The following is a 19,221-nucleotide window of genomic DNA, read 5'->3' as shown; positions in this document are numbered from 1 at the left end:
TTTACAAGCATTATTTAAATACTTACATTACGAAAAGTAGACATTGTTCCCATTTTACACATAAAGAAACTGAGACTCAGAGGGGAAAAGGAACTTAACACAGCTAGTAGGTGGCACAGATGGAACCCTAGCTCTTTGCACTCCCCGAGGTGCCTCACCAGCACACACTGAACACTCGCAGTTTGCACAGTGGGCTTCAGCCTTTCTGAGCTTGTAGGATTCCGGTGGAGATTTAGAAGGACTCAGAGGCAGTAAGTCAGTCGTCCTCTGACCATCCAGGCAGCCATTCTGCAGCTTTCCTCTATGAGCATCGTCTTTACACCCGGCCTGCAGGACCAACGCCCATCACTGAATTTGCTTTTCCTTTGAGACGGCCCCACGTGCAAGGACACTGCCTATATGCACTGGGCTGCAAGAGATGGTGCAGTGTCCTGGGGCCAGCACTGCAGGGACCTTTACCTTCTCTGAGCCAGCGATAGGCCTTAGGCAGAGAGGAACAGGGAGCAAGTGGGAGTAAACACCCTGCCTGCCGCTAGCCTCCTTTTGCCCTCTGCCTCCCAACCAGGCCTTCTACTGGCCAAATCCAACTGGAGGCCAGAGGGCAAAGCAGCCTGTTGGTGCAGCCCACACAGGGCAGTCTCCCCGCCACAGAGCAGAGAGGGCTGGAGAGTGGGTCAGGGGAGAAATGGAAAAGCCCAGGACACGGAGGACAGGACCTGTGTCTTATTTGTCCTGGAGGCCCCAGCCTGGGCCCCACATACAGCAGGTGCTCATAAATGTTGGTTGAGAGGATGGCTGCAAGGGTGAGTGGAGATGGTGGGTGGACTTGTAGGCACAGCTCACCCCACCCCCACCCCAGCCCACAAGCAGGGCGACAGATCTCAGGCAGGCAGAGGGTGGCCAGAACCAACAGGCCTGGGAGAGAGCTGGGTGGAATGAAGTTGTGGTCTGGGAACTGAGGAGCATGGAAAAGCCCCTGGCAGAAATGTCCCTGGTTAGAGCCCAGTGGTGGCTGGAGGGAGTGGCCTGGGGGACAGGAACTGATTGGTTCAGCAAGAGAAGGCCTGGCACTGTCCGCCTGGCCAACCCATAAGCAGGTGATGTCTGAGAGAGTGGCCCTGAAGTGCTGGGCAGGGAAGAGTCAGCTGGCTGACCTGGGGACAGATTAGACAACGGGAGCATGTCTCATGAAATTGCTCCTGCACAAGTTAGAAAAGCCACAGCCGCCCTTAGCTGCCCGTAGTAAGACAGGGTAGCTCTCGGATGCCGCTGCACTGTCCTGCAAGGAAGGGCCTCACCCAACCTGATCTACAGAGGAAGGGTTGACAAGAAGGAGACGTTTTCATCGCTAAGGAGCTCTTTCTTTTGTGGGTAAGGTGGCCCTGCTTCCTTGGTCAGAGGCCCAGAATTTTAGATGACACCAGGGAGCAGGAGTGCATGGTGACAGGACTTCCTCCCTATTCCTAACCTGAAAGGTTAACAAGCAACTCTTGGGACCATCAGTAGCCATGCGACGAAAAAGTACTAGAGTGACAGACACAGAGCGCATGCTACGTGCTGTTCTAAGCACTCTCCATGCATGTGTTAAACATGCAGTTCTCACGAAGGAGGGTATTATTATCCCCACTTTACAGAGGAGAAGACTGAGGCACTGAGTAGGGGGCTTGCCCAGGCTCACTGAGCTTTGGAGGGGGAGACCCGGTTTGGAAGCAGGTGGTCTGGCTCCAGGGCCCATCCTGACTTCTAGGTTCTCCCACCTCTGAACATGGTCCAGGAGCCAGCAGGGAAGACAGATTTAGCTGCAGGGTGGAGCTGATCTGCAGGTGGTGGAGCAAAGAGGAAGTAACCGAGTCTAAACGAGGGATTTTTCTTAAAATAAACCTTTCCTTTAGAAAAGTTCTAGATTTCTAGAAAAGTTGCAAATATAGTACAGAGAGTTCCTGTACACCTCACACCTAGTTTTCCCTTTTGTTATCTTAACAATCATATGATACATTGTCACATCTGATGGACCAATATTGGTACATCATTACTAACACACAGTCCATCCTCTACTCGGTGTCTTTAGCTTTGGCCTGAGGTCCTTTTCTGTCTCGGGATGCCCCCCAGGAGGACACGTCCCATCACCTTTCCCCGTCATGTCTCCTCAGGCTCCTCTTGGCTGTGAGTTTCTCAGACGCTCCTAGTTTTTGATGACCTGGACAGTTTCGAGGAGTGATGGCCGGGCATCTTGTGGAATGTCCCTCAAGTGGGGTTTGTTGGACATCTTTCTCACGATTAGACTGGGTCACAGGTGTGGGGAGGAAGACCACAGAGGTGAAGTGCCCTTTTCATCACAGCGCATCAAGGGGACATGCCATCAACATGACTTATCACTGTAGATACTGACCTCGATCACCTGGCTGAGGCAGCGCCTGCCAGGCTTTTCCACTCGAAAGTTATTTTTTTCCCATTCCACACTGTCTCTTCTGAAGGAAGTCCCTCTGAGCAGCCACACTCAAGGGGTGGGGAGTGATGCTTTACCTCCTTGAGAGGGGAGTATCTACATAGTTATTTCAAATTCTTCTGTATGAGAGATTTGTCTCTTCTGCTCCATTCATTCAATCAATCATTTACGTCTATGGATATTTATTTTAAGTTTTGGATTATAATCCATTGCTGCTTTATGTATGTATATGTATGGTGATTGGGAGCTCTTTCAGTTGAGTCTTGTGTCCCCTTGACACGCCCCCATTGTTTTGAGCACTTCCTTACTCTCTGGCACTATAAGATGCCCAGGCTCGCCTTGTATTTTCCCTCCCCAGCCCCAGGATGAGCTACTTCTCCAAGGAGCTCTGGTCCCTTTTATTTGAAGGTGGCATTGGACACCTGTATCCAGATGTGGGGTAAGGTGAAGAGATATCTGAGGGTGCCCTGAATACCTGCTATGTCTCGGTGCAAGAAAAATGCGCTCACATTTATGAAGGTAACTGCTGTGACAGTAAGTCGACAATGGCATGCTGATGATGCTGGTAGCCCACCATTGGCCCGCCCTTGGATTTTTCCAGAACGGATCAAGCCAAGGTGAACTCAAGTGTCCTGGACTCCTGGCCAAGAGGTCTGCCTCCATGCTCATCAGTGTCGACCCTGCAGCCTGCCTCAGGGGTCTGGGGGCTTTGACTCCTCGAAGAACTTGCCCTTTTTGAGTATTCTTTAAATAGAAAAATGATTCCAGGTATTATGAAGGACCTGGCGCATCAGAAAGTCCTCTCTCCCAACGCCTGCTTCCTCAACTTTAAGACAAACATTTACCTTCTCATTGAAAGAGCCTTCGTTGTTTTAATCACTGAAAAAGCCTGGAAGACTTTCTCCAATTAATATGAGAATTCAGCGCTGACAGCGGCAATGGGCTTCAGCATTTGTGAAAGGCCGGGAGGGCTTTTCTGGGTCTGAGAGGGGAAAACCATCATTGGTTTTCTCTTTTTGCTCAATCTCTCACTCATACAAAGATACTAATCACTTTTAAGTCCTTATTAAATGCAAGGCATCACACTATACGATGAACTAAAGAATCAAATGGCATGTGTTTATTCTTATCTATAGATGGCACTCATGGCCTCTATGGAAGTAGATACGACCCTTCAAGAAGCCCGTTTCTAATAGAGGAACTCCAACTGACTTCATTCTCCGAAAGGACTGGGCTGCAGTACAAAGTCATTCTTCCTTTTCCTGATCAAGCACATCCACACAGGGAAGTGCCCAGGGCAAGAAGGCAAGCAGAGAGGCACCATGGCTGGGCTGCATGTGCCATGTACTGGGGTAAGGCCTGCTGGCTACTGTTATCACTGAAAAAGCCACATCTTTTAGAAAACCATTGTTGGTCTTTGAAGTACAAAAGAATCCAGGCAGGGTACAGGAGTAGTGTCTGAAGGGGTAAAACACACCCCCCAGGTCTGGAACACCCCATTACTCTCTGTGGTCTCCCCCTCCCCGCAATAATCACCAGCTTATTAGGCGGCCAGGTCTCTTCTTCAGTCTAATTAAACACAACAAGCTCATTTAAAAAAAAATCACAAAAAGATTGAACTTGGCAGGTTCTGGGTGTCTTTGCTAGTCTGCATGTTTGTAATATTTTTTAAAAGACTCGGGGTTTTGCAATGTATTTCTAAAGATGAGGCCTCCAAGGATCTTCATGTTTATGGAACACACAGATCCTTCTAACAGATGCTGAGGTTGACAGCACTAGGAGAAGAATTTTTGTTGCTGTTGACCTGTTTGTTTTTAACAGGGATTTTTATAAATCAGTAATTTTGACTCTTACAATATTAGAGGAAACTTGTTAGAGTCTGAGATGTAGTGAAGTGAGGTCAAAAGAAATGGGTGCTGAAGCACTGGGAGCACCACACAGACTGTGCCCCACCTGGGAGCATTTCAGTATGGAGACAGTCTCAGGAAAGCCAGAGAAAAGACTAAGAAAAATCCATTCTGAAAGCAGGGGAGTATCAATGAATTTGTTAGCACAGCTGCAAATCTGGTTAAATTAAACCCAACAGGAGAATAATCCACACACAGAGCAGAAAGAGGCAGATAATGTAAACTCAAATGAGTATAGTTTGAAAGCTTTCCAAAAGGAAACCATTAACGCTCAAGAGTTTCCAGCAAGGGGCAGGGGTGCATAAGGAACAGGCATTCGGTTTCCAGTGAGGGCTCAGGTGTCTACTTAGTAAGCAGAGAAGTGCCAGCTTCAAAAATGTTCAATGTTGTAGAAAATGAGATTCACCTAAAACTCCTAGGTGCTGACCCATCCAGTGATGCCAAAGTTGTTCCCTCCTTCCCACTGTACTTCTCCGTCACGCCTCAAAGGACGTAACTCACGCCTAAGGAACAGACCTTAGCCGATGTTGGTTAAGGAGCATCTGCAGCTTAGACCCAGACACCCAGGCCGTGAAGGTATCACCCAGCTGGGCAAGTTGAGGGCCAGATCTGCCACCTCCCTTTGGTGAACGTCCACCTCCTCCAACGTCCTCCTTTGCTGGGCCCACTCTAGGCTGCCCGCTGCCCTTCACTTCTCCCACTTGCCCAGCCTGGTCCCAGCCTCATCCCGAGAAATTTTGCTTATTACATTTCACCCGCACACACACACACCACACGGCACCCCACAGCAGCTGGGGTGGGGGCAGGGAGCAGCGTTTATAAAACTGCTCCTCACCCCAGGAATTCTGGGGCAGGGAGAGGAGCTGTTCACCTAAAACACGATGAGCGAGGAACGAGTGAAGGGAAGGGTAGGAAACCCCATGAACTGGGGTGATGTCAAGATGGCAGTAGGGAGCTTGAGGATGCTGAGCAAGGCTGCTCCGAGGCAGGGTTGTGGGGAAGAAAAGCACGGCCTGCCTCCTCCCCACCCAGGGTTAGGTATTGTGAAGAATACAGACAGCAAGAACTGACGACTCAGAGGAGGACTCCAGCAAATTTTGGGTAGCGGGAGTCAACAAGTGGAAAGCCACTAAGGCATGTTTGGGAAGGCGAAGCTGGATTCCCTTTGCCCTGCTTTCACCTCTGGAATTACTGGTCCCTTGAATAAAGCTGCTTCATTTTGACCATCTAACATGAACTGTGTTTCCTGATGCGCCCAAGTTCTGAGGGGCAGCACATGGGAGACAGAGCAGCCCAGTGGGCATTTGGGGGCTGGGGCAGGTGGGGCGGGACTGTGGGAGAGCCAAGGGAACGCACCCCCTCGCTTGCTGCGCGTATGCGTGATAAGGTGTGCACTTGCACTTAGTAACCTCAGCCACTGTGAGGCTCCTGGGGGTGGGGTGGGGGTGGGGGACAGGTCACTGCACTCTCTGTGTTCTTAACCTGAAACCCAACTATGTAACGTCTTCTAGTTGTTGTTTAACCTCAGCTCATTTCATCCTCTTCCCTATTGGCTTCACCGATTCCAGACAGGTCTGTGATGAAAGAATTCCAGGACGGCTCCTGAGAGTCACGTCCTGAAGCCCCGGTGGGAGACAGGAGAGCGAAACTCGCCTTGTGAGGCTCTCAAGGGCTGGGAGGAAATTCCCTTCCCCAGCTCTGGCTGGCATGCCTGCCTCTGGTCTCAGCAGTGATCTATATTTTTAAACAAAGATTTATGGATTACTCACCAAGTTGTAGGCTCACGTGCACATGACGATATTTATGTTACATTGTGCCTATAACAAGCCACCTAGTGACCACTGCTTGTGTGGTGTTGGGGTGGGAGCTGCTATTTTATTCAGAGTGGGGCAGGAGGATTTCTGTGATAAGGTGACTTGTTAGCAGAGACATGAAGAGAATGAACAAAACGCACAGAGACCCTGGGAAAGAGTATTTTGGGGCAGAAGGAACAGCAGATGCAGCACCTTGTGGCTTGTGTGACAAGCGGCAGGACGGCCCATGTGGCCGCCCAGACATGATGCTCCATGGAAATCGTAGACCCTGCCTTGTCCTCCTTGGTGTAGCTGCCCCTTAATTGCAGGGTCCCAGTGGTGTTCTGGATCCTGGCCAAACTGATAGGTTGCCCCAGGGAAAGATGGATACCCCAGATGGACTTGACCTTCAGGAAACCCAAGTGAATGACTGACGAGGCAAGGTTTAGCTGTCATATTAAATTCAGCCCATGAGTGCACGCAGAGCATTGACAGGACTACAGCGTCTCCCTGTCCTGTTCTAAGTGCTCTGCCTGCCTCATCTCACTTAAATCCACACAACGATCCCACACAGTGAGTCCTATTATCCTTTCTCAAGAAACTGAGAGACACCACCCAACAACGATTATCCAGAGTGCCCCCAACCAGCACATGTCCACGGGGTGCTGGGGACTGTGCTCCTGCCCACCCTTCCACCATGCCCTGGCCTCAGCACCCTTTCCTGAGCCTTGCTGCCTCCTGCAGGTGTGTCCACCTCCTGTGGATACACCCACTCTGGTCCAACCCCACAGGACACGTCCAGCCTTACGTCAGAGAAGAAACGCTTCTGGAGTTGAAGCAGATCTGGCTTGTCTTGGGTGCAATTCTGACCCTGCCGTTGTGAGCAGAGTGGCTGCCTGGGTCTGCTGTTGGCCATGGGGGAATGGAAAGAGAGGTTCTGTTTTCTGCTCTAGTTCCCAGAATCCTGCTCCCCAAACAACACCTGGGCAGGCTCTGCGGCCCAACGAGCAGGGGGTGTCTGCTAAACGGTCTGCGGAGCTCAGAGATGCCTAGGGTTTTAGACATCTGTCTAGGTAGAAAGTGTCCCCACCCCTGAAGTGGTTATGACATACAGGGAAACTTCAATCTAACTTGCAACAGCCCAGCTCCTCCCAGATCTGAGCTCTGAAGGAGCCCACAGAAAAGACACTGAGTTGAAGTCCACGAACCTGAGTTGAAATCCTGCCACTTACCAGGAGAGAGCTATGGGTCAAGTTACCGACCGCCCTCTCCCAGCCTTAATTGACATTTGTGAAACAGTGGTGAAACTCTCTATTTTACAGGATTGTTGTGCAGAGGGAATGAAATGAGAACACAAGTGTCCCAAAAAGGCTGGCTTATATAAACATTCATTGAGAACCTACTGTGTGCCAGGCATGCGCTAGGTGCTGGAGCAGAGCAGCGCTCCATCTGTAGACACGCCCTCTGTCCTCGAAGAGAGAACAGTTCAGTGCATGGAGGACACGGACACTGAACAGACTAATTACAACACCGTGCAATGTGGTCAATGCTGTTATTGCTGTTTCTTATATGAATTTGTCTTTTTGTTTGTGTGTGAACATGTGGCTATTTGTCCTATTTCTTCCTTAATGCTAGTAAGGCCATCAGAGCAGGAATCATGTCTCCTATTCTTTTAGATCTTCGTACAAAAACGTGAGCAAGATTCGGGGCATGGTATCCTATGGCAAATCAGTGGCCTTTCTAACTCAACAGAGAAAACCTCCAGGGAGGCCCTGGTGAAGCGTTCTTGTTCAGGCACCAGTGTAAACAGGAAGGACAGCCCCCAATCCCACTGGACAGCCACACTCAAGGAGCTCGCATCCTCCGGCCTCCTGACTGGAACCAGCGGGCAGGAGGAAGGATGCTCAGCCCGACTGAGGCCTGCATGTCCAGAGGCCCTCCTTTTATTTGACTGATGCCGCAGGAGGCAAACAGCCAGTGTCTTAGAGAACAAGGGACACTGAATTTGCCAGTGTCTCAATTCTGTTTATTCTGTAAACATAAGGAGGAGCTCGACATTCTACTGTTCTTAGTTTTGCAATCTTCACAAAATAAATATTTGCCTTCAAAGCAACCACTGAGATAATCATCAGGGTAATATCGTTGAGTGCCTTTCCCTCTCACATGTCTGCCAGTTGCAGAAGGTCAGGCAGAGAGCTGTGTGTGGTCTGTTTGGATAATGATTTTCTTGTGGAAACCTCAAGTTGGAAACCAACTGGCAGCAATTTTGGAGAAAATTTGGACTCTTGGTTTTTAGAGCTGACTCAAAACCAAGTGTCCCAAGTCACTGGGATGTCCCTGCCTTGGTTTCTTCTATCCATAAAGTGAGGGGCAAAATTGCTCAAGTGGGTGTCAGAGGGTGCCAAGACGTTTGCTGAGACCACAGTGGCTGTAGGCCGGGGGCTACCCTGACGGATCGGACGTTGGCTGTGTGTTCACATACCTGAGGCATGGGTCTCACTCTCCAAATCTCTCCAAGAATAAGCTAAAATTTAAAAGGGGTCCTGCTGAATTGAAATGATACTTTTGTAAATTTTATTGCCCATCAGCAGAAAACCACACTCCGCCAATCGAACGACGCCCCTCTGCCCGGCGGCCACCGGCCCCTCCCGGTCACACTTCTGGGACATGCTGGCTTTCTGCAGAGGAGGGAGCATCTAAATAGCCACATCCCCAAGGGCTCATTCTGATTGATTTTCTTCCTGATGGATAGGAAGTTTTAGGAACAGCCGTTTTGAGCCATTATTGAGGACTAAATCTTGAAGAAAATGAACCTTAAAAGTCCTCTGAGGTTTCTTTAAGAAAGTGCAGTGCATTTCAACATTTTTAAGGATTAGAAGTTTTCTGGGCCAGAGGTAATGTTTGTTATGCAAGAACACAGAGCCTCAATCAAAATATTAAACCATAAAACCATATCTAGCAGGTAAACAAAATCAGCCAAACCAATAGACATTTGCATCCCATCGGACCATCCTCCGTGGTCTGAACAGTGTCAGGAGCCTGGCCAGATGCCAAGCCAACGAGCCCATGCTCCAGCTCCTCCCTCATGACCCGTCCACATGCTCTCACCACGCTGGGCTTCCCAGACACAGAGTCCCTCTCCAGGCTGTCTTCCCAGACAATTGATCTCCGTGGTCCTATTACTTGGAAGGAAACTGAACTGGCCCGGCGCTGGTGGGCCACACGGTGCTGGGCAGAGCAGCCAGGTTCTCTCTAACTCTACAAGGGCTGTGTGCAATGGACAGGAACAGCTCTGGCATGCCAAACTGGGTGTGAAAGTGCTCTCTGAATTAGTTCCCCAACAGCACACTGGAATAGGAGGCTTCCTGGCGGAAGGAAGAGTCAGGGTGCTGGGCTGCGCTCCCCTCAGTGCTCCTCTGTCCGCCCTGCTCCATCTCTCTCCTAACAGGGTAAGTGCTTCTCCCTCTCAGAGTGAGAACTGGGGAGCGAGCGGAGCTGGCTAGGTGCTCTGGGCTGACTGCGGCAGTACTGGGGAAGGCTGCAAAGGAGCAGAGGGCCATTCTTCACTCTAGAACAATGTTAAGTATCTTGTTTCTAGTTGAGATTTAAAAAAATTTAAGCATGTGTTTCAGGTCTTTAAGACTGTTCTCCGAAAGGACCCCTTTCTCATTTATGAATTGCAGAGAGAACAGAAGTTAGGTTGAAAGGGATTGTCCCTCTGTCCTGCCCACTCCTCGTGCACCTGCCTCTCCTGCCCGGCACACTAGCCACATCAGCCCTCTCAGGAAGAGGCTCCCTGGAGCTCTGACTCACAGCAGGTGGAGGTGGGTTTCAAAATATAACAGCTGGTGTGCCGTGGGCACTGATGGTCCCAGAACAACACAGGCGTGAACAACTGTGGCTGAACTTCAGCCTTCAGTTAATGTGCTATACTTTTATTGGCCTTCCCACCCCCTCAGTGACAGCCCAGACTCCTCACGATGGCCTCTAGCCGGCAGGCCCTAGCTCCTGGTTCTCCTCTTTCATCCTCCCTCTGCCACAGCCATACCGCCTTCTCACTGGGGCTGGGACGGCTCAGGTTCATCCCCACCCTGGGGCCTCTGCTTGGCTCACTCCCTCACTTCATTCAGGTTTTCGCTCAGACACCATCTACTCATAAAGCCCCCTCATTCTCACGCCAAGCACTTTCTCTGCTTACCCAGCATATTTGTTTCTTCATGGCAGTGGATTTATTTGAAGTTACCTTCATATCTGTGTATTAGGGCTTCTGTCCTACACTAGAATGCTAGCTCCATGAAGCAGAGGCATTTTCTCCCATCGTCCATGGTACCTTGGCATCACCACAGCCCAGGACAGTGCCTGCCATGGAGCAGAAGCTCAGGAAAGATGTTCAATGAATGAATGTATATTAAAACCAATGTGAAATCCTACCTTCCTCTCTCTCCTGTGCATGAAGGTTAGGAAATACAGAATTGGAAATACGGCAACATTGGAATTTTAAGAGAAAAGATTTGGTAATGGTATGATGGTTGTCAAAACTATGACCTCTCATTTTTCATTTGTGGTCTAGTTTAGCATGTCTTTCTTTATATCCTAAGAAAGTACTTTGTATCAGGATTAAAGTGTTGGCAGAATTATCTCCCTATTATTTTCAGGAGACTAATATCTTATTTCAGTATTTGGGCTCACCTTTTAGTTGCTTGTATCTAGCCACTGAATGGTATCATTTAACAGCATCAATCCTAAGGGATCTAGAAATACCACAGCTAAGCTGGGCTTCCATGCACCCTGGGCCTTGCCACTGTTAGAAGTGATAACACGATTATGGCTGTTACTGCTCTGCTTGCTGATTCCATCAAGACTCACAAGCCAAGGGAATTTCCTGCCATGGGTGGGCACAGTCTGATTTGCTGGCTTATGAAGTGACATGAGATGACCTGAGCTCACTGGGGGCACAACTGCGGCATCGAGGCAAGTGTGTCCCCCTGTGCAAGTCTCATTACTGCTCTTTATTTTCCAGTGATCTGATTTGTCGGAATGGAAAACAAAGGCCTCCTGGTTAGTTGCATGTGTAACTACATGTACAGACCTCCAGGTGCCTAAGAAGGCGGGCCCGGGCAGAGGAAGCAGGACCTCCAGATTCTCCAGCTTGTGTCTGTTCCACCTTGTAGCCACACAGTGTGTCTGCCATGCAGCCTTTAAGAAATAACATGCGTCTCTGCTCCTAGAGAGGGTAGCTTTGCTCACTGCAATTGGTTTGCTTGTTGACTTAGGGTTCTTTGATGTTTCGGCAGCCCCTTGCCCCCAACTGTGTGATTAGAACAACCTGTGACCTTTCTTTGACATGAAGGATTCCATTCATTCATTCATTCATTCATTGGACATATTTTCACTAGGTGCCCACTATGTGCTAGGGAAGACGCTGGGACTAAGGACCCCTCAGATTGTAGGATCCGCTTCTATGCCACGTAATGAATGGCCCACCCTCTGCCAAGACCCAGGGCAAAGCTTCTTCCTTAGCTTCGATTGTATAGAGGTAACCACCCTTGGCAATGCTCTGTGACTCCCTCAGGACAGAGAGTGATGAAAAATTAGGACAGGGGGCCAATAAATAGTGTGGTGTTGGGGTTGACCCTACCCTGGGAGGCTAAGGTATACAAAGGGGAGTGTTTACTCACTGTACACTTATTTTTACCTGATGGTTGTCATTGCACCTTCTCCGCTTGTCCTCACAGAGGCCCATGTACCAGTCTCAGAGGTGGGGACAGAGGTTCATCCCTCCTAGTTACAACTGACATGGCATGATGCCTGGCATTCTAGGTGGGCGACCTACGTCAGCTACTGCCAGTATCGTAATCATCATTAGCTATGTAGCTTTGGACGAGTCACTTAACCTTTCTAAGTCTCAAGTTCTTTATTTGGAAAATAGGGAAGATATGCACGAAAATGCTTTGTAAAGTGGTGGAGAAAGTAGGGCAGAGGTTAAATGACTGGACATCACTTTACCTTTCCTTGCTTTATTTTTTAGGAAAACGATAATCGGAGGCTGAATAAAAGTCCTGCCCACACACGGAGTTCAAGGAGGACAGCAGCATGGCTGTGACGGGCACTCACGGAAGCAGAACCCAGCCTTTGTTTCCTAATTGATCTAATGTGCTAAGTGAGCGTAATGTAAGTTAATTAATGATGCTCTTGGTAGGTGGAATTACCTAGGCAGAGCCTCAAACAGCATCAAAGAAACAAGCGGGCAGGTGTCATCTGGGATAACTGAGGAAACAAGGGCCGGGAGGAAAGCTGCTAAGAAGTGTGCAGGCAGGACACAGAGCAGGCTGGGGAGAGAAACCGGCCTGAGGGGCTGAGCCGTTTAATCAGCGGGCTGGCTTCCAAAATGCCATCCTGTTTACAGCTACGGTGTTTGAATTTCAGATTTGCTTGAGTCTTTGAAGCAGGGTTCCTGGGCATTTCCTTGAGAATGAATTCCATTTTTTGGAAACCACAAAACTCACTCACCTGGGCCCAGGAAGGAGACTCAGGTGACCTGGCTTCTATCTGTGGTCCTTTGGGACCTAAGGAACTTTGACGAGAAGATGCTCTCCGCTTAAAAGGGTCAGCTCCGTTTGCGCCCCGTGAAATGGGGCTAAGGCCAGGTCTGTCTTCACTTTCCCCGCAAACACTGAGCTGCTACTTGTGGCAGGTGCTGTGCTAGCTACAAGGACACAATGACGCTGAAGAGAGAAGGGCGAGCCCCTGACCCTTCTGAGCTTCAAAACAAAATTACAATTCTGTTCACTTTTACAGACTGGGTAGCTGCCAGACAGTGGACATCAAACATTTCAGGGAAATTTTATTTACTTTTTCCTCCCAAAGACGTGTGCTTCCAGGATTACCCTCCAAACGTGCTGTCACAAATTACTATTCCCACAGTACACGCAGCCTAGCTGGCTCACTTAAGGATGGGGAGAGCTGAGCGCCAAGGGGCCCCATCCTCTCCTCCAGTGAGGAAGGGCACACACAGGCAGTCATCAGGACACATGCTCCTTCCCAACTGTGATGAAAACTCTCTTTTTGGGGGACTCTCTCAAAACGTAACTTTAAAGGTTTTAAGTGACTATGACTTAGAAATCTCAGAGCATCAAAGCAGGCAATGATATTCTCTTAGCTATTTGAACTAATTCCTTTTATCCGTCAGTCCGTTATGGCTTTTCACCTCTTCAATATTTTGAATTAGCTGCAGTTCACTCTTGGGTAGGGTGTCTCAAAAAACCCACGGAGCGGCGGTCAGCTGGAGAGCAGGGGGCAGCGGCCTGGCCTTCATTTGTCCTCTTCCTCTCTCCGTTCCTCGTTCCCATCATCTCATAGCCCTGTGTCCCACTAACTCTGTCAAACGCCCCTGACTGTCAAACGCTTCCACCCTGCTAACCTATCACTTCACTCCCGACCCTTTATGGCTTTACCTGTCCCTCTTGGAGCCTCACCTGCCATCCTCCCCACCCAGCTGCCCCCTTCCTCCCCACCCTAGCACCCCTAGCCTCTGTGGTGCAAGAGCAATTGCTGCAGGATGCTGGGGATTCAGGGCCTGCTCCCGTGCAGGAGCCAGACCACTCCAGGATCTGTTAGAGCATTGAGAGGAACCCCTTGGCTGGAAATGAAAGCCTCAATCGTCAGAAATACATACCCACCCCTCACTCCCCCATCCTCCCACCCCAAAACACAAGGGCCAGACATTGGGTCTCAGACTTGACTCAAAACTGTACCTGGGGGCCGGCACAGTGGTTAAGTTCCCACATTCCGCTTTGGCAGCCTGGGGCTCGCCGGTTCGGATCCCGGGTGTGGACCTAGGTGCCGCTTGTCAAGCCATGCTGTGGCAGGCATCCCACAGATAAAGTGGAGGAAGATAGGCATGGATGTTAGCTCAGGACCAGTCTTCCCCAGCAGAAAAAAAGAGGAGGGTTGGCGGCAGATGTTAGCTCAGGGCTAATCTTCCTCAAAAAAAAAAACAAAAACCTGCACCTGGAAGGTCTGATAGGGCACTGGGGGAACCAGGGGCGGGACGCAGGCACGGAGGCCAGCTAGAGTCCCAGCTGCTGCTGCCTTCCCGGGAGCCAGGCTCGGGGGCAAACCTGACAAACACTTTCACGCTCTCTGGAGACACCGGCTGTCTCTGTTGCCAAATTCTTAAAGCCCGCTAAGCACACACAGCGTTTGGCTCACTAACCAAATGTGCAACCAGTAGCAAAATGGGGTTTCTGATGTTTTCCTGAAAACAAAGGAACAATCTCAGGTCTTAGAACTAGTAGCGCCAACATACAATAATCGGGAAAGCTTGTTCAAACGCAACCCAAAAATGACACGCATCTCAAAAATGCACTCAGGCTATTTCTCAGTCTATGACACCTCAGTCTCATCCTCAGCCAAAGAGTTTAGAAAACCACCAGAGAAGGACGAAGGCTTACCTGGAGGGGCAGTTTCTAATCCAAGCAGAAGATGGTCCCTGAAGAAAGCCAGGCACCGTCCCGGTTTGGGCCACCAGGGTTCTCAGCTGGCGGCCCGGCACTGCTCTCAGAAGCAGGTGCTCAACGTCGCTGGAGGCCGGCAGAGCTGCGGGGGGCGAGGCACCTCTCTGCCGTCAGCCCCTCTTTCCTTCTGTTCCACGGGGCTTCTCGGGACTCCTCCTCGACTGTTCCCGTCCTGTCTGCACTTTGGAAACTCAGCCCTTGCCGAGGGGCTTTCCCTCACTGCAGACTCACCTGCGCCACCTAGAGGCCTCTCCCAGCACTGGAGAGGCTGGTGCCCGCTCTGCAGGGCCGCCCGCTCTGCAGCCTGACCACCCCCCCACAGGACTGGCTCTCGACTTCCTGCCCCGAAAGACACCAGATGGAATTTGTAAAATCAATGATTTGTTTTTTTGGAAGGAATTCTTGCTTCTGTCAGAACAACCAGAGGCTTTGGGCATTGGAATGCTAGAAAGCTAAATGAGCATTACAGAATTTGTTCACCCCAAGGACTCCCCATCGAGATGGCCACAGGCATGGCTGCTGCTGCATCCATTCAACTTTGAAACATGTTGGCAGTGTTCCTGCACGTTGCCACCCCACTGCTGCCCCTTCCCACCACATCTACTGCAGGGTTTGAGTCACCAGGATTGTTCTTTCTCTCCTCTCCCCTGTATCCCTGTAGGGGACAAAGACAATTCCTCTACCCTCTGGGTCCTTCTGGCTGGTCTACGAATTAAACTGACATGAGACAGAATAAGAGGAGGAAAATCAAAGTTTAACAACATGTATACTTGGGAGAGACCCAGTAAAACTAAGCAACTCACCAAAATGGCTGAAGCCACCACCTTAAATGCCATCTTCAGTTAAAGACAAAGGAGGATCTTGAGGGTAGTGGTTTGCAATTTCAAAGGAGGGGAAGGCAATTTAGATGGAGAAGGAAAAACAAATGCTTGATAAACAAGTGTTTGCTGGGTCATCTATGGCCGATGTGGCACAAGAAACAGAACTTTGATAAAAATGGGCTCAGCAAGGACCCTCCCATTTTACCAATACCCACAGTTATGTATGGTTATGGCCTGTCCCGGGACAGGCCTTCTACTTTGAATTCTTTCAGGCAGTTAGAGGGAAGGTCAAAGTTTCTTTCAGAGTCTTTTGTCCTTAAAAATAATCAAGCCAAAGAGACACATTTTGGGGTGGCCAATTCTGATCACCCATACCCCTCAGCACAACCACATACTCCATGTAACTCCAGATAACCATTTACTGCTCATATAACTAGATAATCAGGAAGACATGTGAAACACAAACATTTTGAAAGGACTTTGCCTTTTAGTATCGGGTGAATTCTCTTTCCAAAGTTAAATGATTAGGAAAAAATCCCAACCTTTAAAGGGATGGAATTTCTTCCACCCTCCTCTCCCCCAACCCCACGTACACACAGAGAACAAGCAGCTCCTCTAGGCTATATTTCTATGTTCTCCTTTTCCTCTTGTCCCCTCTGCCCTGGACGCATACAGTTTAATTCACACATGAGAAAGTAAGAGCTTAAGAGAGAAACAGAGACAAAAATATGTGGGACTGGGCAGAGGGTCCTGGATTAAAGACTCACGCTTTCTCCAGAGGGCTTGAGCATGGCCATATTTACCCAACTTACTTGACCAACACGGACAATCAATCCAGAGAACACAGGCTCTCAAAGGAATTTTAACTTGAACGTTCAGGTTTGGTTTATACTAAACCCCAGGCTGAGTCCAAACTGAGGGTTTTCGTGATAAATTAAAATTACTAGAATTGTTAAATTAGGAACCTAGGAAAATGAACGATAAGGAAGTATTCTGTGCTAATCTTTTCTATTGAGTATAATTTTGACTTGTCGGCAGGTTCATTCTGATAAGTATATTTGAGGATGGAGATTACTTTAGGTGTAACTTTTTTTTCTATTGGAAATTAAATGGTGGCTTTAAATTTACCAAAGAGATGACACTGATATTGCCAAAAGATAGGGAAAAAAAGGAGAAAAAATCAGAATGGGCACAGAACACGGATGCTGTAGTAGGACAAGCCAATTTTTTTATAGCAATAAATATTTCTTATGCCCAATTTTTTTTCCACTCTGAAAAATCCAAAACATTATGCCGTTAAGGAAGGCTGTAGATAGTTAGACTTGAAATTTTCACAGTCGTCATATCAAATGAAAATGAGTATACAAATTAATTCAGTTAAGAGAAAGAATGAAAGGAGAGAGAACTACTTATCTTCATTGTTTAAGGCTCCAGAGCTTTGAAGATATATGATGTTTGGTTTTGCACATTTCCTAAAAGACTGAGGCAGAACTGACAAATGGTTGTCAGGAGCATCTTTTAGTAAGAACCAGAATCAAGATTGCAGACCACGGCTGGGTGAACGGGATCTCTCGGGGCTGTGGACAACAGAGTACAATTTAGAACACATGGTTGATACACAGAACTGGCCCTGGGCCACCTGTCTGACCTTTGGTGGGTGTGCAGGGATCCTGGCTTGGAATCCAGTGGAGGGGCTGCGGCATGCTCGGGGAGCAGGCACCAGTTCTCTGCACCACAGAGCCACAACGCTGCAAATGATCGTAGAGATTCAATGCGACTCCACGCCTGTAGAAAACATGCAGGGCTTGGTAGGAAGGACCTCCTAGCAGATCAGATAATTCCCAGAGCGGGAAACTAAGCCAGATCCTGGTCATCATTATCTAACAACTGTGTCCGAATTACTAATCTTATATTGGGTTAGCAGGAAGAAAACTCTTGATACCCACTCATTCCATCAAAATAGCATTCTTCCATGTTAATGTGTTCATGCATCATTTATTCATTCAGCAGATGGAATGGAGTACCTCTAGGAGCCGGGCACTGCTCAAGGTGCTGGGAACCACAATGATAAAGACAGTCAGATCTCTGGCCCCAAGAAGTTTGTACTCTGTTTGGGGAGGCAGAGAGTAATCGAGTTATCAAATAACTATGAAATATACTTTCTGGAAGTGATAAGCAGGCAAGGGAATAGAGGACACTTGGGCTGTGTTGGGGGGGATTATAATCGCCTTCTTGTGACATTTTGCTGCTATCTAATAACTGTCTAGAAAAGTGGAATCAGACCAATGACACCAAATGAGAATGCTTTTTTCTGAAAGCTGACCCCTGACATTTACCTGCCTTTACCTAACAGCTCACCACAGCAAGTAAACTTCTGGTTACCTACAAACAGAGTTTATCTCTGAGTTCCTGCCAGGAAATTATATTGCTCAAATAACAGGAAGCTTATGAGTATCTGATGAAATGTTTTTTATGTCCATGGCAGGTGCTTGGTAACACTAAGGTATTCAGAATAAAATGACCACAGCTCTGTCTGTGGCATGGAATTTGCAGCTTCGGGTCTGTCCCTGAACTGGAGCAGAACTGGCATTGTGTTGTGGGAGAACCCTGCCCCTGTCCTCGTGGGGTGCAGACCACAGGCTCCTCAGGCTCCTCCCCGTCTCTAGAAGATGCATGACCCCAGCTCTGTTAGTGGTCAACGCACCAGCTCTGCCCTCCTGAGAGCACCGGCTAGCTACTTTTTCAGCATTGTCTCAGACCCCCTGCTGCCCATGCTCATCACAGCTCTGTAGGCAGAAAAGACAGGAAAATAAATAGTGTGATTTAAAGTCTCATGATGTCTTCCTAAAAGCATGGATCCTGCAGAGGGCTTTGGTTTGCAAACAGATGCCCCAAATATTAGAATGGAGTTAGGTGGTACAAAGGAGGCAGGCAAGCAGCTGCGATGGAGAACAGGGTGCTTGAGAGGCCTGTGTTGGCTAAGAAAGGTGGTCAGGACTTGATGTTCTAAGAAGGAAGGAGGGAGTCTTGCAGGGTATGGGGAAAAGATGTTTTGGGGAGAACAAAGAGCTTGTGCAAAGGCACCGAGGGGGAAATAGCCAGATATAGTGGGGAAACCAAGAGAAGCCCTGTGGGTGAAGGAGGAAGCTGAGTTGGGCTTGGGAAGGGCAGTGCAGGCCATGGGCCAGGGAAAGGGGTCTGAATTTTGTTGCGAGTATATCATGATTTAAAGATATTGGAAAGGGAAACTTATCTTAGAAGAGGAACAGGCCTCTATCCCTAGCAAAGTGAGGAAGGAGAGACATAGTCTGGGGAGCCCTGTGTTCGCTGGGTCCCTGGTCTTACGTACACTAGACACGGGGAGAGGAAAGGCTAAGCGAGCCGTTAGCACGCCCGGGTCAGTGGTCCTTCCCCAGCACAAAATAAGACGGGATGAGTCCAGGTCAAAAGCAGAGCAAATAAGCTGGGCTTCAACTGATTTTACCCCTTCTGAGATCAAGATTCTACCTTTTGTTATTTAATTAAACTTTGCCACACCCAACACCCTGCTGCTAATCTGAGGTAGAAGCCTAGCTTTCGGTTACTGCCCACGTGCCCGGATTCCTAAGCGGACCCTGTTTATTAGAAAGGCTGCCTGGATTTGGAACACTGAATTCTGGTCCCATAAAGTACGGCTGTGAACCTGTGGATGGAGAAACAGATCTGCATGGAGGAAGCTCCAGGGCGGAGCTGAGCGGG

The 19,221-nt window shown here is 49.0% G+C and overlaps 1 protein-coding gene across 2 annotated transcripts in view; it reads right to left on the bottom strand.

Annotated features, from left to right (window-relative positions):
- Positions 1-14,885, bottom strand: part of EDAR (ectodysplasin A receptor) — a 96,399-nt gene extending 81,514 nt beyond the window's left edge. The window contains exon 1 of one of the 2 annotated variants that reach the window (XM_070571924.1): positions 14,600-14,885. The gene's annotated coding sequence lies outside the window, so the exon portion shown is untranslated. The remainder of the gene's footprint in view (positions 1-14,599) is intronic. The other variant, XM_070571927.1, reaches the window with a different exon arrangement.
- Positions 14,886-19,221: the final 4,336 nt, after the last annotated feature.

Source organism: Equus przewalskii, chromosome 14, assembly GCF_037783145.1.
Source record: "Equus przewalskii isolate Varuska chromosome 14, EquPr2, whole genome shotgun sequence".
Classification (NCBI taxonomy): domain Eukaryota; kingdom Metazoa; phylum Chordata; class Mammalia; order Perissodactyla; family Equidae; genus Equus; species Equus przewalskii.
This window is presented reverse-complemented; position numbering and strand designations above follow the sequence as displayed.